The following is a 23,956-nucleotide window of genomic DNA, read 5'->3' on the forward strand; positions in this document are numbered from 1 at the left end:
CTTGGTGGCCAAATCTTCTTGTGAATTTCATTGTCTTCTTTATTTTTTCCCCCTTTGGATTACTCATCTAATGTACTTACTAGTTTCTGTTCTGCTTCCATAAGGTTTTGTGTTTATTTCAATTTTTGGTTGGTGGCTCGTCCTTAAAAGGCAGTTGTTTACCACATTCTAGAAAAGCCACAGACAAGGAGTGTCTCCATTGTTCCTGGTTACACATTCCAGTCTATTCAAACTGCGAACCGATTTGTTTTTCTGTTGTCTGTAGTATATGGCCTCATGTACTCTGTATTACCTTCTGAGGACAATGCAGGTTTTGTAAAGGTCAGGAACATATGTAAGTAATCAAACCCTATTGTATAATATATTGTGCCAAGAATGTATTTTTCACACATGGTGTGTTAGTGAAGAAATAAAACCTTGAAGCTAAAGTGTTTTTTATTAGGCTACTTAATATAGAAATAGTAGGTGCCCCAGGGCAAAAATTAATTGATGCTTAGGCATAACCTATTGACTTTTAATTGAAACCTTGCTTTTTTTCAAGTGTAAATCTATGAGCTAAATCACATTTTGAGTCTAAGGATTTATGACTAGAATAATTTTAATCCTGAATTAGCCCTTATAAAATGTGCTTTCTTAGCATTCGCTCCAAAATATAAGTTCTGTGGCTGCTTTATTGCCACCAAGACAAAGTTATTGAAATTTGGCAATAGTATAAAACATTTTCCTAAGTTAATAATAGCCTGTATTTTAGAATAAAGTATGTTCCATAATTGTTTTTTAAAATCCTGGCATCTGGAAATGCATTTACAACATCATCTGACCAGCAAACAAATATTTCATTTTTAGGACCGAAAGATGAAGCTCCAACTCTTAATTATTAAGGACATGTTTTACAGAAACTAGAGTACATTGTTAGAAGGCTTGTTTTTCTTTGTGAATGTCTAATTTGAATTTTTACTTATTCCCTGGGGTTTGAGTCTTGGTAAGATATAAATGGCAAATATATTTATCTAAGTATTTAAAAAAATTTCTCATGACTCTTCTAATTCACCAATTGGAATTTTGCAAGATCAAAAGGAAAGTAAGCAATAAATGCTAATTATTTAAAGGATAAAATAACAATGCCTGGCTTATTCTAATTAAATCCTGCATGAAACCATAAAAATGAAAATGTGTTATGTAACCAATTTAAAATCTAACCAATCCAGAGACAACATCAGCCCTCCCTGGGTATGTCAATGCATAGTTTTACAATATAAGAAAAAAGAAAAGTTTTACCATTGGATCTTATTTTACCAAAAAATAAGATCCAATGGTAATTTCCTTTTTACAAAACAGTTTTCCCTTACCAAATAAAGCTATGAACCCTTTCCATAACTGCTGAAATGAACTAAGGAACCATCTGCAGAGGGTGGTTTGCCTCCAGGTATGAGGGCAAATCAAGGATGAACGCATTGGGCAGGAGGGACAGTCATCTGTTCCCCCACCCGCAGGAGTGGGTTACTCAGCATCCAGCGTGTGCCAAGCATGGTGCCCGATCTAACCAGGCACCAGATGCCTAATAAAATGGGGTGAATTCTTAGGTCTTTTTTGCAGTGAAATTACAAGTGTATCTGTAGATTTTGTTTCATTTTCAATCCATTGTTTCATTGAAATTCATATTCTTTTAGACATTTTTCTCATATGGAAAGCTAACTATGATTTTTTAGAAAAAGGTTGTTTTGGCTCTTCCACCTCATAGACTCAGTTTGAAAAGGTTCCCTTTCACATTGCCCCGAATGAATTATCCCGTGTGTTCAGGTCTGAGTTGGAAAGCTGTCAGGCCTCTGCCACAACTCTGCTTAAACGTTTGTTTGTTTGTTTGTTTGTTTGTTTGTTTATGTTTAGAGAGAGAGGGAGGGAGGGAGAAAGAGAAGGAGAGAAAGAAACATCAGTGTGTGGTTGCCTCTTGCATACCCCCTACTGGGGACCTGGCCTGTAACCCAGGTATGTGCCCTGACTGGGAATCAAACAGCGACGTTTTGGTTCACAGGCCAGTGCTCAATCCACTGAGCCACACCAGCCAGGGCAAAGCTTCCCCCACCCCCAGATTTTATTTATTTAGTTACAGAGAAATGAGAAGGGACAGAGAAAGAGAGAGTGAGAAATGTCAATGTGCAAGAGATACATCAACTCCAACTGGGGACCTGGCCCGTAACCCAGGCATGTGCCCTAGGCTGGGAATGGAACAGCAACCTTTCAATTCACAGGCCAGTGCTCAATCCACTGAGCCACACCAGCCAGGGTTCAGAACCCTGTTTAAGCCACTGTCTATTGAAAGGGTCAGTAAGATATCTGTGAGTGGTAAGAGCATATGGGTCAATGTACTACATTGATCAGAGATTTTTGCCCAACCAAGAGAACTGATTTGGACATCAATTCAAAATCATGGATCATTTGGTGACAATATACATTCTTCTTTCTGGAATATTTGCCTATGTATCTGTCAATGCTAATTTCTCCTTTCGGTCTAAAAATTTAGGTTTCTTGGCATTTTTATTTGCATAGCTATTCCCCTGTTACTCCTTTCCCCCAGCAGCAGTCTGTTTGTTGGTATTCAGATTAGACTTTCTAGATGTGTTTCTTTTTTTTTTTGTTTACAGTTGGACCCTCATTTTAGCTCCTCAATTTGAATTCTCTAATGCTGGTGAGATAGAATTCTGTGGTATTCAATCAGGATGTCTCCAGAGTAATAGAGCAGAGAAGTGGTAGGGTATACTAAATAAGGCTCTGAGCCATTTCAAGCATTGTGTGGAAAGCAACCAGGAATGACAGAAGGCACTATAGGATTCCAAATAAGGGCACTCTTTGAATGAACATAGCCCCGTGAACCCTAGACCTACTCTATCCTCCTGCTTAAATACTAAATTTTCCGAAGGATCTATCTGTATTTGATGCAGGAGTCAGAAAACCCAACCCAAATGATCTGCACACACACTCACATGCAAAGAAAAAAAATATTGCTTGATGTAAGCCAAGGAGTCCACATATAGATCTTCAGGCACAGCTTGACTCAGACGTTAAACTAGGGGACACGAGGGTCCAGTCCTCCCCTCCCCTTCTTCAGCGTCAGCGCGGTTCTGCAGTTGCCAGTGGTCCCTGGTAGCTTCAGGTTATCAACATCACAACCACCAATTCTGGAAAAAAGATCCACTTTTCCTCTAATAGCTCCAATAAAAGTTCCAGCATTGAATCTTATGGGTTTTGATTGGCCTATTTTGAAGCATGTGCCCACCTCCCAACTAATCACTATAAGAGTTGGGTGCTGTCACTGGCTTAGTCTAGGTCACATGCTCCCCTGTGGGGGTGTGGGGGCTGGAGGGGCAGGAGTGAAGTCAGCTTCACTGGAAGTGCTCAGGTAGAGAGAAGGAGGGGAAAATTCCCTGTTGTCAGGAAGGGATGTTCAATGCTGGGAAGTAAAAACACTGAACTTTTACTGCACCACCCCGTCAGAAAGAACCTCTGTCCCACCGGGACTTGGCTGCTCACCCCCACCACACATCTCAGGTTTGGGGGAGATGACCAGAGTGGCTTTGGAAGAGAGATTTAGGACTCCTGCATTAAAATGAGTTTCTCAGCCTGAAATAGGCTATTCCGAGAACATTTTACTTTCCAAAGCAGGTCAGTAACATTGCTATTTGAACCAAGAAAGAGCAGAAGTTAAAGGAAAATGGTGTACATTCCACAAACCGAAATTTATGAAACAAATCGAACCGAAATTGATGAGCAGTTTAATAGAACCATCTTTTTTGAGGTAGACAATAAACTCTGTGTGTGTGTGTGTGTGTGTGTGTGTGTGTGTGTGTGTTATTCTTTTGTTATAAAAACTGGGTAATTATTTGGGCCTTTCAACCCTCTTTGAACGTGTGTTATTTCTGAACCACGACCATAGCCAGTTTTTAAATAAATAAATACTCCACAAGGGAAAGACTGAAAGGAGGTATTCTTTCTGGGGGAGGTTCTACTCTGTTATTCCATGGCTGGTCTCAATTAGCTTTCTGCCGCCACCACGGATTAGTGAAAATGGCAATGGGCGTATAGAACATGCCCACAGGTCCATGGAAGACTTCCATTTCCTCCTCATTTCTGGCACCACTGAACACTTCAGTCCAGCACACACAATCAGTTCAAGTGCATGAATAAAACTCTACTATATATAGTATGAGCGAATTCCAGGATGCAAACTATATATAGTTGAGCTAAATAACAAGTTCTGTCTCATGTCATTCAGCTTGGCAACGTTTAAAACATGAAACAGTTCTTTCCAGTCCCTCCTTGCCGAATGCTGGTCCTCACCGGTGCCTCCCTGGTGCACCCTTACTTCCAGCTGGGCTGTTTTCACATCTCTTTTTTGGACTTCGGTTTCTGTCTGTTTTGTTTTGGGCTGTTTCTGTCTGACTTCCACGTACGTACAGAGGTGGTGTTAGCATTTTAGGCAGGAATTGCTCAGAGCAGCAACCTGGTTGGGGAATTGCCTGGAAAGTTTTGGGAGGTTCCTTGGAGGTGCTGAGGGAGCCCTGCGGAGGAAGGAGGGCTAAAGGCCTCGCCCTAGGCCGAGCAATCCACACGCACCTCTATTTTCTTAGAGGAACTCATTCCAGTAGGCCTGTGCCTCACCAGTTAAGCCAAGCCCACCCTACAGAAAGCCTTTCATTTTTCTCTGAGCTGCCCATTTCCACCAGCAGGATGTGAAGGGATCGGACAAACATGTATTGGGACATTGGGGATGCAACGTGAACAAAGTCTTTGTCCCCAGGTTGTCTGTGGTCAAAAGCGGAGTCGGGGCAAAGGGATATGCAAACACAAAAATGAAACACGTGCAATGACTAGGGCTCGGATGGTGTTTCGTAAGAGTAAGAGTGTGGGCTCAGGGAAGGTCCCATTTACCTCGGATCTCCTCTCCCTGGCCGCATCTCCTCTCTCTGGTCTAGATCCACTCGTGCTTCAGGGTTCCCACATTCAACTCACTTGACAAACATTTATTGAGGGTTGATTCTGTGGTAAGTGCTGGGGCTGCAGCTGTGTTGGGCTTTTACTCCAGCCTGAGTCAGATGATAAGCAAGTGCGTAAGATACTATTTAGTGGTAAAATGGGATGAGGGACAGATAGGGGCAGAGAAGGGCAAAGGTTGCAATGACAGGCACAGAGATCAGAGGACACTTGTGTGAGGACGTGACATTTGAGCTGATACCCGACTGGGAAGACGTAACCAGCTGTGGGAGGCCTCAGGGAAGAGTACTGCTGGCAGGTAAACCTGGATGGGCGAAGACCGTGATGTGGGAAAAAGTTTAAAGTGTTTCAGGAATGGAGAGAAGGCCAGTGCGATGAGAGGGGAAGGGGAGAGAGCAGGAGCTGACGTCAGAGAGGCCAGCGGGGGCTAGGTCATGCGGGCTGGGACTTGGACTTGCAGTGCAATTTGGAAAAAGAATGTCCTTGTCCAGTTATCAGATATGTGTGTGTCTTTTTTTATTTTTATTTTTTAACTGCAGTTTTACAGTCAATATTATTTTGTATTATTTTCAGGTGCAGATGCGCATGTTTCTTTTTTTTTTTTAAGATTTCATTTATTTATTTTTAGAGAGAGGGGAAAGGAGAAAGAGAAAGAGAGAAACACGATGTGTGAGAGAAACAGATTGCTTCTCTCACACCCCCAACTGGGGACCTGGCCCACAACCAGGCATGTGCCCTGACTGGGAATCGAACTGGCAACCTTTCAGTCCGCATGCTGGCACTCAAGCCACTGAGCCACACCAGCCAGGATCCAGATACACATGTTTCTTATCCAAGGGACCTTCTTCAGCATAGAAAGGAAACAATTAGTAACTAAGACATGGGTTGCTCGGTGAGCACAGAATGAAAGGGAAGATGAGTTGAAAGGTCTGGAGGGGTATTTTACCAAGGCTCCTGCAGGGTCCCCACCACTGGGGATCTTCCTGTGGGAATGTCTGGGTGTTTGTGAGCGCCAGCTACGCTGCAGCACCTTGAACAGATTTTCATTCCCCAGGTCTCCTTGTTACTCAGAGTTGACAAACGCCCTGAGCACAGGTCTCTATTCTTCATCACATCGTCACCTTTCCTCACTTCCACAACATTCAGCACATCAAGGATCCTCTGTTTACAGATGATATTTAATCACCTGAAGAACCCGATCCAAAGCCTATTGTTTTAATGAACCCTCATGGGAAGTGTGTAGTTATATAATATCCCCTCCGTGGCTCATGAATAGTCATCGGTAACAATCCCGCGGAGTGAGACTTCCTGACTTGGTTTGGGGTGAGCCTTCTGTTCAGACTTGTTGCCCCGTCATAACTGCCCACAAGACGAATATGATTTTCATGTGAAATAGAATCTCTACTCAAAGGGTCTGTTTACTTAGCCACTTCAGAACCCAGGTGAAATGAGTAGAGCAGTGGTTCTTCTTTGCAGACCTCACTTGCTTATCCATCCGCTCAAGGACCTGGAGCCCCGGGCACAGTGAATAGAACGGATTCATCGTGTGCTCCTCGCCCCCAAGTCTGATCAAGTTTCCGTGTTTATCTCTGCTCTTAAAATCAACACATTGTCCATTTACAAACTGTATGCTTATAACTGCCCTGGGTTTACAGGGTGGGTTCTCCATGGGGCTTGCAAATATCTGTCTTTAATTATCTTCTGAAGACTCACAGCCACCACAGCTCTGGTTCCTCCTCCCTCTTCTTCCTACCTCCAGAGCGCTTGCTGCTGTTGCCATGACAACGGGGATGAAAAGCCGAGGAACCTTATCTCTTATTATGGGTGCATGTCTCCCCATAAGGACATTATTGTATGTCAGCCAAACTGGACTCCGAGGGCTGTTCTTTAAATACACCATTAAGTCATGTGGAAATTGGAGCTGTAGAGGTGAGATTATGAGGGCATTTAGTCAGGGACCTCAGAATGCTCAAATCTCGCTTTCAGCTGGCCATCTCTTTCTTTGGGGCCTTCAGAATAGAAGTGCTCTGGCCCCGGGTGGTGCGGCTCAGTGGATCGAGTGCTCGCCTGTGAATCAGAGGGTCGCTGGTTTGATTCCTGGTCTGGGGCACCTGCCTGGGTTGTGAGCCGGGTCCTTGGTGGGGGGGTGTGAGAGGCAACCACACATTGATGTTTCTGTCTCTCTCTTTCTCCCTCCCTTCCCCTCTCTAAAAATAAATAAATAAAATCTTTCTTTTAAAAAGTGCTCTAATGACAAAGCAAGGTATAGGAAAGCTTTTTACTAACTGGTGCTTTGCATCTAAGCCCCAGGTAGAGTTCCAGTGAGCACATGCGGGCCTGGGGGGGGAGCCCCTCTCTGCCTCCCCAGCTTGGCCTGAGAAGCCTGCCTGACCTCTGAGAGACTAGAAGAAGGATCCCCCATCTCAGACCTGTCCCCTAAGCCCCAGGCTGTGACCGCCATCTGCCTGCTTGACATTTTTCCCTTGGATGACTCACAGACATCTTCATCTTATCAAACTTTCCATTCCTGTTTGTCTCCTAGTCTTCCTCCTGCCCCATAAAAAGCTCCACCAGCCAGCCTGGGGCCCCAGCCAGATTCCTGGGAGTTACCCTCAGGGGTCATTCCCTGTCCCTTGCCTCCCCTACAGCTAATCCCTTATCAAGTCCTGTGAGGTCTCCCTCCAACAAAAAACTCAAAGAGGTGTGCTTCTCTCCATCTCTACTCCCAAAACGTAGTCAGGTTTTGCCTAGATTATTTTAATAGCATTCTGACTCTTCTCTCTGATTCCACTTATTTTTCCCCAAAGCCCTTCTCCATGGAGCAGCTAGAGTGATCTTTGGATAAGATAGAGCAAATCCTACCACTCTGTTCTTTGAAGCTCTCCATGGCTTTCCATTATACTTGGAATAAAATACATCCTCCTCACCCTGGCCAGTGTGGCCCAGCTGGTCGGGTGTCGCTCCACGAAGCGAAGGGCCCCTGATTCAGTTCCACGTCAAGGCACACAACTGGGTTGCAGGTTCAGTCCCTGCACGTACTCCCTCCCTTCCACTCTCTCTAAAATTAAATACATAACATCTTTTACAAAATAACCCACACTCTTCACCATGGCCTGCAGGGCCCTGCCCAGAGGGAGTTCTCTGAGCACCCTGTCCAGCCTCGTCTTGTACCACTCTCTACCTGGCCCCTACGTCGGTCACGATTTTCTGCTTTCAACTCCCCCTGCAGCTTGCAAATATCCACCTTTAACTTTCTCCGAAGTCAAACAGCTGCCATAGGTCCTGGTCTTCCCACCAAGCTCTTTTCCCAACTCGAAGCCTTTTTCAGTTTTAGCCCCTTCTGCCTGGGTGGGAGACACTTTCCCCGGCCTTTGCCAGCCCTTTACACTGGGGCTGTTTTGTGATCAAACTGGGGGTCTCGTTTGAATGCTACCTTTTCAGCGAGGTCTTCACCAACCACTCCATCCAAATTGCCTCCCCAGCCAGGGACTGTCCATTAGCACTCCCTGTTTATTCCCTGTGTCGTATTTCCCTGGATCATATCACTATTTTGTTTATTCATTTGTGTATTTCCTAAGTTTGTCTTCCCAACTAGGAAAGTAAATTTCCGGAAGGTAGGGACTGGATCTGTTTTGTTCACAGTGAATGGCACATTGGAAGAGCATAATGAATAGTTGTTAGATCCATCCAGAGCCTGTCTGAAATCCTGCCAGCGACTTCTGCACACCGGGAAGGAATTAGAAACTCTTCTTTCTTCACTCTCTCAGTCAGGGTCATATGGATGAAATGCCACTCAGATGGTATAAATGAAAGAAATTTAGTGAAGGGATTATTGAGTGAGGTGTGGGCAAGGTTAAGAGAACCAGCACCGGATGTTGATACTAAAGACCAGCAAGAGCAGTGAGCGGCTAACCCCCATGGCTGACGGCCAACAGGAGACAGTGGGGTTCCCAGAGCCAGTAACAGCTGCAGCCCTTGGGGAGGGGCTGCCTAGCTACAGGTGTAGCCTGGGAAGGACACAACCACCGCCAGGTGCAGTGATACCTCATCCTCTCTGTCCTCATACTCTCCCATCTCTGATGGATGCCACTCCCTGGCTGAAGCCAAATGAATGCCAGCCAGCCATGGAACCCGAGTAAATGAACCTGTTCATAAGCGGACAGCCTACCAGAGTATAGAGTAGGTGACAAAGAGGGAGACAAGGGGAGAATAATTAGCACAGATGTTGACTCCTAACGGCTGGAGATCAGGCTCCTATGGAACTTGCTCCAGTGACTCAGAGGTCAATCAGATTTGGGGTTTATGCTCGCAAGTTCACTCCCATTTATACCATCATGCCTAAAGAAAAGCCATTTGGATTTCTAAACAGCCAACTTACTAATGAACTTGGGAACACAGTTTGCTAGGGCGTAGGAGTGAACGAGTGGGTGAGGCATTTTTATTATTGATAAGCACAGCGTGGCCTACTCAAGAAAAGGAAAACTCTCATAATCTTATTTAGCCACCTTGTAAACTGGCCAAGATTTCTAGGTTCAGTCAGACCAGTTACAGAGAAAATAGAGCTAGGATTCTTTTTTTTTTTTTTCTGAGTCAAAAATGCTTCAAGTTTTTGCATTCCAGTTTTCAGCCTGCTCTGAATAGTTGCTATGTGAGAAAGTCCATTTCTGACTCATTTTACTTTACAAATGCAGAATTGTACCCAATTGATTTCAGGGATATTGGTCATCTTGGAGTTTTTTAGGTTTTACAGGCATATACTGAGGGAAAAATAAGAAGTGAAATACAAGTCTTCCTAAAAGCTGATGACAAAGCTTGGAGAAAAAAGCCATTTCATCTTTGTAGCTGCAGCAGGAGGAGGTGGGGCTGGGTTTCGTGGCTGGGGAAATCACAGTATCAGTATCCCCCTCCCCTCTAAAGATCTTTATTTTAGAATCTGACTTGAATGCTCAGACAGCTACATTGAGTATCTCATTAGGAGCAGAGGGGGCTTAGGACAGAGAAGCAGCACCCAACTTATTGTATCTTTGTTAATTAAGTGCTAGATTTGTGAATGGACCTCTATTGTAGAGAAAGGCACCCTCATTTCCGATTCCTTTTTCTCTTTGCTTAAAATGTTCTAACTATTGGAAACAAGAACTAGCAATATTTAATGTCCCCCCTTTGTCTACTCTCTGAATTGTGTAATAAGATAGCATACAATGTATTTATTGTGTTTATTGGTTTAGTTATGCTTAGAAAATAATAGAATGAATGATCATTTAAAAGAGAAACTGGATTTTTATCCTCCCACTGTGCAGAGAAAGAGGCAAATTGCTCTAAGGCCTCAAATGTTTGAAACACAGAGGTTTGTAAGGACAATTCAAATCTGCTTCTGATTTCCCTGTGTTCTGAGATGTCACAGACAAAAAAAATAATCTCTCCTGAAAGAACTGTACACCACCTGGCATGTGTTCCAAGAGAAGCAAAGCAGGTGGATGGTAAAGTAAAATATAAGCTCAGTGGAAAAGTACTTGGAAAGCCCCTTTGTGACAAGAACGATCTTAATTAAATCACCCAGGACCTTGTTCCGTAATGATATGCACCAGGTGTTTCTGCTTCCATTCAATCAGCTCCGCATTATTCCTCTTTTCGCAGTGACACAGTCTGTTGGGGTGTTATTCAGCTGAAATACATACACATCAACATGAAGTGCAGTGCCTTTTAAGTGGGGGGCGGGCATTCAATGTATATATTAAAATGGCCTCATTTCTTTCACTATCTGTGAACCTACCTTAAAGGATCACCCAGGATAAAGGATAAAATAGAAATAGGCAGTTTCATATTTAGAGACACAAAAACACAAGAATACTAGATTTATAGACACTGGGATTAGGAAATGCAAGGCATTTACTGGTTTCTCAGAAACCACTTACATGTGGGAGAAATATGTGTGAGATTTGGGCTTTCAGTTATCCAAATATGAGGAACTTGTCTGCTGGAGTCAACCGACTGGGAGTGGATGGGAAGGTTTAGAGCAGGTCCTGCTTGGCAGGCCTCCCGAAAACCCGGTGCTCCCTGACATTGAGTGTAATTATTTTTCCATCATTCCCAGGTTGCATTCTTAGCAGGAATGTGAGCCAACCCGCTCCCTAAGAAGGTTCCTGCTGCGAAACCATCTTTGGCAATGAATCTTTAACAAAAGATCAGAAACTTGACATTTATTTTTAAGCAGGAGAAGAAAATGTGTGCAATGTTGGAAGCAAACAAAAGGACGGGAAGAGCTTCTAAACGGCCGCACAGAGGAGCGATGGCACAGGAGGGATCGCTCCGTGACATGCCAGTGGCTTTGCCTTTGCGAAATAGCTCATGACTAGGTAGGGAACGTGCAGACTGTATGATGTTATGCTCTAATGTCTTTTTAAAGTAGCAGGATGGGGACAATGTGTTTAATTATTATTTTGGACCAGATGTGTCCTATGATTTTTATATTCCATTAATCATCAAGGAAATTATTAAGATAATTGAAACAGAAATTTAGGATGATATTCTAAGAAACAGAAAAGGAAATCATTTTAGTTCTAATGGACAGAGCAGCGGAGATGTTTTTTTTCTATAAATTATTTTTCCAGAAAAAGCATGTGCATTCAAATTTGTGAATTCATTCATCTGAGTGGGGAGGTGAGTTCCTGGTGGGATGGTTAGATAAAGTACTCTGGGTGTTTTCATGGGGCAGAGATTTTTCATTTTCACACTGTTCACTTACAGTAAGGAAATTTCAAAATTAATTTAAAAAGCAACAAATGCAGAAAATGGCATGGCTGTCAGGAAATTACCAAATTAAACATAGAAGGATGTCAGCTTTTCTCCCAAAGGACAGTTATTTCAATCTCATGGTTTACTGCTCTGTAATGATTGGTCTCTCCATTAAAATCAAATGCAGAATGTAATTTAGTAAATCCTCCAAGTTACGTGTCTTTTAAAAGTTCCACTAGCTGAAGGACTCGCCAGAGGAAGTAATAAGTACTTTAATAAAGTCTTGTACCATAAACTGAGTTCAGATATGATTTCAGCACAAACCTTATCATAGACAGTTGATAGCCACTGGACTGTTTTTGTTTTTTTCTGAGTTAGACTCTTCTAACCCTTTGGATAAAGTTCCTAATGGTATGCCACCTTTTTTTTTAATAAGAGAAAATTTAGCCTTGGCTGGTGTGGCTCAGTGGATTGAGCACTGGCCTGTGAACCAAAGGGTCACCAGTTTGATTCCCTGTCAGGGCACATGCCTCGGGTTGTGGGCCAGGTTCCCAGTAGGGGGCATGTGAGAGGTGGCCACACACTGATGTTTCTCTCCTTGTCTTTCTCCCTCCTTTCCCCTCTGTACAAAAACAAATAAAGTCTTTTTAAGAATCACCTTTCTAGAAACCGTTACTGTTACCTTTACTTGGGGTCTGTTTCTATCTTCTTGGTTTGGCATAATCGATACTTCTTTTCTCAGTGCAGAGAAAGATGTTAATGGCAATGGGAAGAAAATAATAATCATTCTCCACTGCTAGGCAAATGAACATATCCACCAGGATGTAAAAAAGCTAAAGAATTTCCATTCATAGCCTACCTTATCTGTTTCATTAGCATAACAGCTAAAACATTGACCAAATGTACAAGGTTGTCTGCTAAAAATTTTACATGTAGTCCCTCAGTTAATTCTCACAAAAATCTTAACTGTTTTGTATATTTAAGCCCCCTAAAAACCCAGTGAGAGAGGTCATCATATCCTCACTTTATGTTGAGAAAACTGAAGCGAAGAGAGGTCAAGTTCTTGTGCCCAAAGTCACACGGGGAGGCAGTCGCCTTTTCTGACCACCTGTGTCGGCTGTGTCTCCAGGAGGCAGACACTGAGATGGAGTGAAGAATGAGGAGCTGACTGGGGTAAAACGCCTGTGAAGGGAAAAAGGGCAGGGCAGCAGGGTTGGTCGGGGGAAGTGTGTGGGCCATCCGATGCTCCGACACCTGTGAAGGAAAAGCAGGCAGGAAGCAGGATTGGACAAGGAGTGACTCAGGGCACAGTGCAGATCTGACGTTCTGGCAAAGCTTGCCAACTCAAGATCGTGTTGGGCAGAAATAGCTTGGCCCTGGTTAAATAAGCATGTTCAGTTGTTGCCAGGTGGCTGTTCAGGAAGAGTGTGGCCTCAGCTCATGCACCAAGGTGTGGTTCGAAGGCACTGCAGTCAGAGGCTGCCCGCTGATTGCTCTCCTTGTAGTGGGATGGAAGTTCTCTTTTTTTTTTAAATTTTTACTTAACTGATTTTAGAAAGAGAGAGAGAGAAATATCAACTTGTTGTTCAATTTATTTATGCATTCATTGGTTGGTTTTGTGTACGTGCCTTGACCGGGGATTGAACCTGCTATCTGGCCAGGACTGGAAGTTCTTTCTCGAAGGGAGACCCAAGTGGTGCATCCCACTGACTGCCTCACTTCACCCCCTTTTACCACGTGGATCCACTTCTTCATTCACATTTGGGAAGCAGCTCCTACAGGGCCCAGGGAACATTTTTTCTTGCAGAGAAACTTAGAAGAGAGAGGCTGTTGGGATAAACCATAGTCCTCATCACTGTAGCTGGTCTTGGGGTCGTAGCTGGTACTCTTGCTCTCCCTGCTTCACTATCCATTCTAAATTCACTTGCTCTTTGCTCTTCTCTCTACTGTGCTCAGTGACCTACCTCGTGATGAAACACGATCTTCATTTCTGAGGGCTCTGGCCCACTGGAAACCAGACCTTTCTCTGGCTGGGCCTGCTGCCCTGTCCACATGCCATAAAGTACAGAAGCGGGTTGGTCACCTGAGTTCCATATGCATTTCTCCTTGTCCCCGTTTTATAACAACAGCCCTCCCACCTCCTGCTCCTTAGAGCCAGTTAGCCTTGACAGGACAGTGACTCTTCTTCTTGCCTTCTCATCCATGGACACAGGGGACCACAAATGCCCAGGAAGGAGCCATAGCTTGTGCTTCCAATGGAGCTCTTGCTGGTTCCCCAGCTGGGACTTTTTTATTAAGGCAGCTGTTCTTAGCCACCTGCTTCTCCATTCTTGCTTTCTTTTAATTATATAATGTCTTAAACAATACCCACATTGGCTGTCCATCTCTTTTGCCCTTTACAATGCCATGTTCCATTGACCTCCACAGCTCTCTTTGGGCTGAGCTCCCTTGGCTGTCATTCCACCGGGCCAGTCATTAAAATCTTTGCAGTCTGCTCCGGCTTCTGGGGGTTCAGTGTCCCCTGGCCTCCACTGCCTCAGGGGCCCGCCAGGCCCGTTTCCATCAGTGAGCCAGGCTCTGTGGTGGTCTCTCCTACTGGCGGCGTCAGCGGCCACCAAACTTCTCACTGCTGCTGGTGTCCCTGTCACCAGCATCTGCCTGATGGCTTGGATGAATGATGTGTACTCCGGGCCTATGTGAGTCACATAATCCCCTGATGGGTCTTTTGGCCTCACATAAAATATATATCCCAACAAAACCACTTCCTTCAGCTTCTTTGTTCCTTTCTCTACCGTCTGTTGAGGCAATTCAGACAGGACTTCACCCACAGTGGACCATTGCTTGCTCCACGCTTCTAAGAGCCACCCCAGTGGTGAGTGAGTGCCATCCCCAGGTACCTTGCCAGGGTGTTAAACCCCAAATCCTGGGAGACTTGGGATATGGGATTTCAATAAACTGCCCTTTAACTGGTCTTATGTTCTGTCCGCCTTGATCAAGCACCCTTAAAACCCAGCCCCGTGAGTACTGTCTGGCTCCTCCTGGGACACGCTGGCTCATTTTTTTTGCAGCGTCCCAGGAGATAGCCCCTACCCCTTTATCAGATGGACCCAGCTGAATCACACGGCAGCTCCACACAGTGGTCGACCTGGCAGCCAGGAGAGGAGGTGAGGCCCATGCTGAGGTTGTCTTGTGAGGATGAGCCTTCTGAGGTATCTTCTCTCACCGGGCAGCGCTAGCTCCAGGTATGGAAGGGGCACCTTCGCAGTCTCTGAGGACTCAGAGGACAGCGGGGAGTCAGAACAGTGAGGGGCGTGTGTGAGATGACTCTGTTTCCTGTGTCAGGGTCCGGGTCCACATGCCAGGGCTCGGCCACAGGATGATAAGCTGCCTCGGCCGCGCATTCAGTCGCGTCTGAAGCTCTGCAACTTTGAATACTAAATCTGGAGTTTGGTGTTCAACTTTTTCTGCTTTCTCACTGAAGGCATAAGGTCTTCTTTGTAAGCTACCAAAGGGGCCCTCTGGCCTTCGTATTTGGTTTTCAATTGTTTGTTAATGGTCTTCAGTTTTTCATTATCCACCCTGTAGAGTGTCAGTGCGCCTTGATGATAACCAGCCTCCTTGTACGCGTTGTCCCCACCCTCCTCCCCACCCAGCCCCTTGTACTTTTCCAAGTCTGAATTGTTGCTCCGGCCAAGGCATCTCCCCCGCTGAAATATTCTCCCCCATCACCACCGGTGAAAGTTTAAGCAATCGGGCTGCCACCTGCTGCCATAACTTCTCCAGGAGACACATACTATTCTTGATGTATCCTTGATGGTCCCTTTTGCCAGCCCAGTGGTGAGCGACCCAGTCCCCAAACCCCATCTTACCACCTGTTTTCTCGGCCCACTTCTGGAAGCAGATGCTGAGGAGTTAGGGGTACAGATGATGTGTTGAGAGAGCAGGTAGTACCTGTGAAAGATAAAAGGGAGGAAGCAGGATTGAGTAGGGAGATTGTCAAAACGACAAAGTCTCAGCAGACCCAAGAGGGAGCTCCAGAGCCAAGATTGCCCATTCGAGGGGACCGTGTTGGACAGGAACGGCCAGGCCCTAGAATCCCTGCCGTGCTGTGCTGCTGTTGGAGCCCAAGGTGCTGCAGCTGGAGGCTCTCGGCTGAGGGCACTCCCGGCAGCTGAACTGCAGGTTCTTTCTCGGGGGCAGAGAGGCAAGGCTCCCTGGCCATAACCGCATCACATTTAGAAGTGATCGTGAAGTGCTGGTTTGTGTGGCAACCTCTGGTGGGTGCTGTAACACAAACGGCTGAACGTGGATGCCTTTAACTTCTGATCAGCTGAGAAGAGTAGCAGGTTCAGACCATTCAAGCCCTTGGCAGCCATCAGAGCTTTAAGACTTCACTTGACATAGGGTGGGGACGCATCGGAGGGCTTTAAGGACAGGAGCGGCGTGGGCTAACATAGACGGATTGATTTGGTGGTTGAATGGAAGGGGCAAGGACGGAGGCGGGGAGTGCAGATGAAAGCATCGCTGAGCTGCGGTGATCCGCGTGAAGGTGATGGTGACGAGGGCAGGGCGGCAGCCGTGGAGAGGAAGAGAAGTGCCCAGACATGGGGTGTATTTTGAAGGTGAAGCAGAATGGATTTGCTCATGAATTGGATGTGGGGATGGCAGAAAGAAAGGAGTCAAGGATGACTCTGACCATTGTGACCTGAGCGATTGGAAGTCTGGGATAAAAATACAGTCCTTTTTTACATTAAATCTGAGATGCCTGTTAGATATCCAAGATCTGCCACTAAGGCATGCAGGGGAGAGGCCTCGGAGGGAGATGTATATATATTTGCCAGTCATCAGTGCATAGATGGTGTTTAAAGCTGTGAGACTGGCCCTGGCCGGTGTGGCTCAGTGAATTGAGTGCCAGCTTGTGTACCCAAAGGTCACTGGTTTGATTCCTGGTCAGGGCACAGGCCTGGGTTGTGGGTCAGGTCCCCAGTTGGGGGCGTGCAAGAGGCAACCAATTGTTTCTCTGACACATAGGCGTTTTTCTCCCTCCCTTCCCCTCTTTCTAAAAATAAATAAACAAAATCTTAAAAAAAAAAGCTGTGAGACGGAATGAAACATGGGTACTGGCAGAGCGAAGAAAGGAGGGCTGCGCTGTGGGAGGCTGCCCTGTCCAGAGATGGGAGAGATGAGGAGGGACCAGTAAAGGAGGGGGAGAAGGAACAGCTGTGAAGGCAGCTGCTTTTGCACTTAGTGAAGAAAATACTTCCAGGAAGACGTGATCAACTGTGTCAAAGTTGCAAAATGTGCTGATTGCTGGGACAAGAAAAATAAGGGCAGGGAGTTTCTTTCTGGATTGAGCAACGTGGACCTTTTAGCACTAACTGTAATCATACATATTATCAGTTGACATTTGTTTATTTTCTGTTTCCTGCCATTCAGATGTAAGCTCTGCAAATTTCTGTTTCGTTCATCACTGCATCCCTGGTGCCTAGGATAGTATCTGGCATATAGTAGGTGCTCAATAAATACTTCTTGAATAAAAAGTTGTTCCATATCAAAGAAGAAAACAATTATTTCTCAGTTCTGCTTTGTGCAAAGATACCTTGCGTTTTATATTTTGGTAAAGTAAGTAACAGTGTAGGACTAGAGTTGGAATTATGTTGAAAACTTGGCAAGTGATTTAACGTTACTAAGCTTTTGTTTCCTTATCCATAAAAGGAGGTAGATCATAGTAAGATGCTTGAGGCTATGCCCAGAACCATCTCCTGCACGGAGTGGGTCCTCAGTAAATGCTTTGTAAATCTGAGGGGGTCACGTGGGCCGGACCACACAGTGACACACAAATTTACTCCAGATAAATACGTCATCTGACCTGGGAGGTTTCAATTTCCTGAGAAGTGAGTCAGAAAAAAAGAAAATGTTGCTGGTATTTCCCACAGAAAGCATTTGAGTGTGTCTGGAATGGGATACGGCCCATAATACAGTGAGATTAGGGTGGTTAGTATGGTTGTTTTCTATTAAAATGCAGTCGCTTTGAGGCTTTTTGAAAAGGATGTTGTGTCTCATTATAGATTCTGTAGTTCAAGTATCATTATATGGGCAGATTGGCGAGACCACTCTGCCTAGACCTGCCCCTGCCCCTGGATGGCCCTGACCTGTGTCTGACAGAAGGCGCAAAGTTGGGTGGAGCAGATACCAAGGCTTCAAAAAACTGCAAATGCATTATGATCCAAGTATTAACCTTGAAAGGTTAACTGGGACATTCCTAAAGGATCTCGTAGGTTTAAAGTAGGTAAAGATACTATTCTAAAGGAGATTGGCCTTTAGCAGGGGAAAAATGTGCTGAGTGAGGAGGGGATGGGATAAGCAGTGGGAGCTGAGGGTTATCCTGGATTATCACCGAAGTAGCCTGGGCATGCAACCAAATCTCTTGGGTTAATATTTCTTTTCCTTTGTTGTCTAGGATTAGGCAAGAACATAGCCTTCTGTCATTTTGCATTTCTCTGTCTTTTAAACAAAGTTAACAGGCCCTGGCTGGGTGGCTCAATTGGCTGGAGCATCGTCTGTGCACCAAAATGTTGTGGATTTGATTCTTGGTCAGGGCACGTATCTAGGTTGTGAGTTTGATCCTGGGTCAGGGTACATATGGGAGGCAATCAATCGATGTTTCTCTCTCATATCAATGGATCTCTCTTTCTCTTTGCTCCTTCCTCTCTCTCTCTAAAAAATCAATAATTGTAGCTTCGAGTAAGGAGTAAAGAAGATAAATAAAAATAAACAAAATCAACAGGTGATAACCTGAGGTTTCTTTGCAGCCAGAATATTTGGCCATCATCTTACCCTCGGAAGAAGACATTTTGGTATTGATGTATTGATCGTGGGCATCTCGGGGTGAGGGTGTAACTGAACTTCTGGCCCTTTGAAATCAGGGCTCATGAGCAGGCACTAGACATTGCAAGGTAGTAAGAACTTGAAAGACAAATATTCAGAGAAAACCTCCAAGGACAAGCTCCCAAATAGGAAAAATAAATTTGAATTAGCATGCTGATTCTTCTTTTTCTCTTAATGAAACTCTGCCATGAATTGTGGGTTATTGTAGTGATAGGGGAAAACAGGCTCACTCGGACAGTATGTTGAAATGTGGCAAGAGGAGAAAGGATTTTTAAAGTGTACCCTTCAAGGAAGTGACTCAAAACATCACATTGTGAATTCCATTTTTATACTTTGGCTTCACAAGGGTGATAACATCTCCCAAATTACTAAGCCTGACTGGTCTTTGTCATTTTTATTACCTCATTTATTAGCACTTCCTAATATTAGACATTGTGCTAAGTATTTTGTATATATTATTGCATTTACTTCTCACACAAAAACCTATGAGACAGGAACTATTAACATTCTCACTTCGTACAGAGAACACTGACGCGTAATTCCAGCCTCGGTAAGGCCTGCATGATGCGTAGCTCCTGGACAGTGGGAGATAAGTGACCAGCAGAGGCATTCAGAAGGAAGAAGGAACACACTTAAGAGCAAGCTATCAAAGCTTAAGTGTAGTTATAGAGGAATAAGAGAATGAATAACGCAGAAAAGAAAAAAAAGAAAGAATTCAGAAAAGTGCTTTCCCAATGTTTCCAGGACCCTTCCAGTAAGAAACGTGCACATTAGATTTTTCACTCATTCATATTTTGCTTCCTTCCATGAACTGGGCACTATGTGGGGACAGGGAGTGCCGTGATGAACACGTGCAGCCTGCAAGCTGCTGGAGGACAGGTCATTCAGACAGCGGCAACGTGAGAAGTGCTGTAATGTAAAGCAGCGTTTCCCGAACTTTTCTGAAACTGAGAAGCCCGAGTGACTTGTTAAGTGTGCCGATTACCAAGCTCCTCCCATGGACATTCTGGGATCTTGCAATATGCTTGTTGACAAACAACGTACCGGTAGTTGAGTCTTATGTCCAGGAAAGTTTGGGTGTTTATCCCAGTGCTTTCAGAGATCAAAGGTGGGGTGTCTGCCCAGCATGAGGAGTTGGTGTTGGCCTCACAAAGGTGGTGACAGCTGAAGAGGAGGTATGGGGACAAGAGGTATTCCAACCCCCAGCAAGGGGACCCTGGTGTTCCCAAGTGTGGGAGTGTGAGCAGCACTGACCTATTTAGGATGCTGAGAGCAACAGACACTGTTGGAGACACTGTAACAAAAGCTACAAAGGAAAACGGAAAAGGCTAAGACTGGGGAGAAAGCTGGGGGCCAGATTACGAAGATCCTGGAATGCCATGTAAGGACATTTAGATTTTAGGAAATGCTCTTTAGACTGCCTAGGCGTCTATATGATTTATATATTTATATTACATATATGTATTTATAGAATATTTATATAATACTTGCATGGTATTTATATGTATATATTGATATTAAATATCATATATTATTATACTATGATTATGATTATATTTATACCATTTCTACTTACTGAAATTCATTCATGAATTTTCTTTTTAGACGAGACTTGGTGGTATATTACAGAGGAACGAAAGACTCGTTTGTTTGGTCCTCTGTGGAAGGGCGTGGGCCAGGCTGCTGGGAGCGGGTGTGGTCCTGTCGTCCGGGGAATCCCAAGCAGAGACCCTCGGTGGGGAGGCGGGCCTCCCGGAAACCGGTTGTCAGAGCCTGGAACCGCCGTCTCCTCCTTCTTGAAAACCTCTCTGTTCAACCCCAGAGAGGATTCAGCTTGAACTTTTTTTTTAACGCTGTTTTTATAAAATTAAACGTCAGTGGAATCATACAATACTTGTCCTTTTGTGTCTGGCTTTGTTCACTTAGCGTAGTGTTTTCAAACTTCATGTTGTGGCATCAGAAGTTTTGGGGTTTTTTTTAAACATGCAGAGCGCTGTGTTGTATATTCACTGGTAAACTACAAGTCCGTTACTAGGTGTTTCTCTTGTGCGCTTCATTTGTTTATTAGTAAGCAAAGCCCTGCAACGGCTGGGGTCCCCTGGCCCTCAAACCGAGACCCATGCTCACCTCCACCAGTCTGGAAGTGACGAAGCTCGCGAGTCTCCTCGTCAGGTGCGACCCCACGAGGCCAAGCGTGAGGACTGCTCTTCTGAAGGTATTTCTCGGTAAGACATATCAGGCATCTTTCCGAGAACTGTGTCTCGGAAACCACTGTGGTTTTATTCGCAAAGCACGCATTGTAAGAAGCTCTCCCGAGATTTCCAGTTTTCCCACCGACTTGAACCTTCTCCCGTAGAAGCTGTTCAGAATTTGCAGAATCAAAAACTCCGTCTTCTGCTGGATGAGTGCGGTCCAAACCAAACCTCCAGGTTGTCTTCTCAGGCTTCTTGACTTTCAGCGCCATCCTGCAAGTAGTCCGTGAGCATCGGCAGTTTTAAAAGCTCCCCGGGGGACTCCAACGTGCAGGCAGGGCTGAGACCCGCTCGCTGAGTCCGCCTCCCTCTCTGTCCCAGATGAGGATGTGCAGGTTCGGGGAGAGAGAGTGACGTTCAATCTTCTGCTCAGGGAGCACAAATTCACTGCCCGCTCACCCCGTTCCAGGCCCCGCGGGGCGCAGTCAGGCTCGCCCTAGGCCCGTGTGTTGGAGCTCAGAGCTCCTGTGTGAAGCTTCACACTTTCCCCTGTTATAATACACCCTGTACCTTATGTTTGAAAAAGTTCAACCTTCAATAGCAGAAACATAGGATCTTCCACTCTGGGGTTCCACTTGGAGAACCAATCTTTAATAAGCTTTTATTTAGACTTCTATTTAGAACCATTTTATTTTTCTCTAATTACAAGCAAAGTTGAATAGAGTAACCATGAATCAAGTCAAACTATTAAGTTAGTTGGGAATAGCTGACTCACAGTAACTTGAAGATTACCCTCTATACCAAACACTACCTGGTAAATGGAAAAAAAAATAGCACAAAATCTTTCAAATGCTATTTCTCTGAAAGATGGATGGAAAAATTTCAGCCTTCAATTTCATTTCAGCTGGCCATGGGACAAATCCACAAAACTTATGCCTGAGGCCATGAAATTGTAACCTTATTTTAAAGTTTATAATAGCAATCCCCTTTAAATACATTCATTGTGAAATAAAAACTAGCCAATAAAGTCCAAAAAAAATTTTAAAAAAAGCAAACAAAAGAAACATTTCCTACTTCTTGAAAGATAAAATAATGAATCCATTTTACTGGATTTTTTTTTAGGTAAATTTTTTTTTATTATGGTAAAACAAACATGACATAAAATTCACTGTTTTAACCATTTTAAAATATACAATTCAGTGCGATTGATTACATTCACAATGTTGTGTTAAGCATCACCACTGTGTATCTTCAGAACTTTTTCATCCTCCCAGACAGAAGTTTCTTACCCATTAAACAATAACATCTTATCTCCCATTTCCCTCAGCTGCTGGTGGCCTCCTTTATGCTCTCTGTCATTATGAATTCGCCTTTCCTGGGGACCTCCTACAAATGGAATCCTACATGTATGTCCTTCGTATCTGGCTCATTTCACTTGACACAGTGTTTTCAAGGCTCACGCATATTGTATCATGTGTCCTTTTTGCGACTGAATAATATTCTTTTGTATGTATACACCATGTTCTGTTTATTCATTTATTTGTGGGTGGACATTTAGGTTCTTTCTATTTTTTTGATGATTGTGAAGAATGCTGCTATGGATGTGGGTATAGAAATATTATCTCTATTTGAATCCCTGCTTCCACTTATATTGAGTATATACCTAAATGTGAAATTACTGGATCACATGGCAGTTCTGCGTTAATTTTTTGAGGAACTGCCGTAGAGTTTTCCACAGCAGCTGCACCATTTTATATTCCCATCAGCAATGCACAAGGTTCCTTTTTTGGACATCCTCCCCAACTTAAGTAAAATTTTAATCTTTATTTATATAACCCTTGATCTTAAATTTTTTTTCTAACCCCCTCATCTTTAGTTATTTTGCATTTCTAGGTTGCATGGTCCTTTCTCAGTTCAAAATAAATGTTTAAATTCTTATTCAGTGTTAAACTTACATATTCCTTTGCCCAGACCAGTGTAGCTCAGTTGTTTGGGCATCATTCTGCAAAGCTAAAGGTCTCCATTCTCAGTCAGGGCACATGCCTAGTTTATGGGTTCAATCCCCGGTCTTGAAGGAGAGGCAACTGATTGATGTTTTTCTCTCACATAGATGTGTCTCTCCCTCTCTTTCTCCCTCCCTTCCCCTCTCTATTAAAAAATATATATGTATATGTATATACATATATTATATATACCCTCTTCTCTGATTATAAAAGCACTATATTCTCTTGAAAACTTATAATTCATGTAATTCATATTTCACCAGGTTTCACCAAGTTGAGATGCTGATTCAGTCACATTCACAGTAATATCTGAAATTTTACTGCCTCTTGTTGCCAGGCAAATCTGCCTCCCTCCTGCCCTGCCAGGGGTGTTTGTTCTGCGGTCTTCAGGAAGTCCATGTATGGGCTGTTGTAGTTACCAGGAAAGCCACTGGAGGGCAGTAGATCTCTTCCACCCCTGACCCCAGCCCTGGAGAGGATGCTCCCCTGTGGCCAAGAGCATTTCTGAAGCGGCAAATTTTCCTAGTGCCGCGTGGCAACTATTCAGAAACGGGACTATCCCTCCAAACTCTTGACCTCACTTTCTCACCTGGGTTTCTTAGAGTCCCATTTAGAATCTTGAACCCAAGTCTGAATCCAAGATTAATAATTGACTGAGAAAGTGGGAAAAAAAAAGGTTTTGACAGCTAATAGCTGGCAGTTAATAGCTGGCCCTCAAGTGTCTGATTTGGCAGCCGGTTCATAAGTCCCGTAACTGCCATGCCCACCAGAAGCCTATGGCCTGGGAGGGCAATGGCTTTTCGAAGGAAAGCATGGGAGAAGACTCCTCTACACCTCCCCTCCCCCAAAAGTAACAGATGGCCACTTTCGTGAGATTTTCCCCCTAAGAGTCCACATTTTTCCTTTTATAGGAGACTAAATAAAATTTAGTGGTTTTAAGAAGAGCATACTTGAGAAAATTGTCACCTCAAGGTGATGGATGGCTTAATTAGAATTTAAAAAAAAGAAAAAGAAAAACTCAACCCACAGCATTGTCCAAACAACTGGAGGTATAATATCTTTGTTTTCTGGGAGCAATGTAAGTGATTCGCTTGTATTTTTAAGTTGCGAGGAAATGGTGCCCAGTTTCTAGTTTGAAACTGAAGCTCCATC

This window comes from Phyllostomus hastatus, unplaced genomic scaffold (assembly GCF_019186645.2).
Source record: "Phyllostomus hastatus isolate PE091 unplaced genomic scaffold, TTU_PhHast_1.1 phas_contig_210, whole genome shotgun sequence".
Lineage (NCBI taxonomy): Eukaryota > Metazoa > Chordata > Mammalia > Chiroptera > Phyllostomidae > Phyllostomus > Phyllostomus hastatus.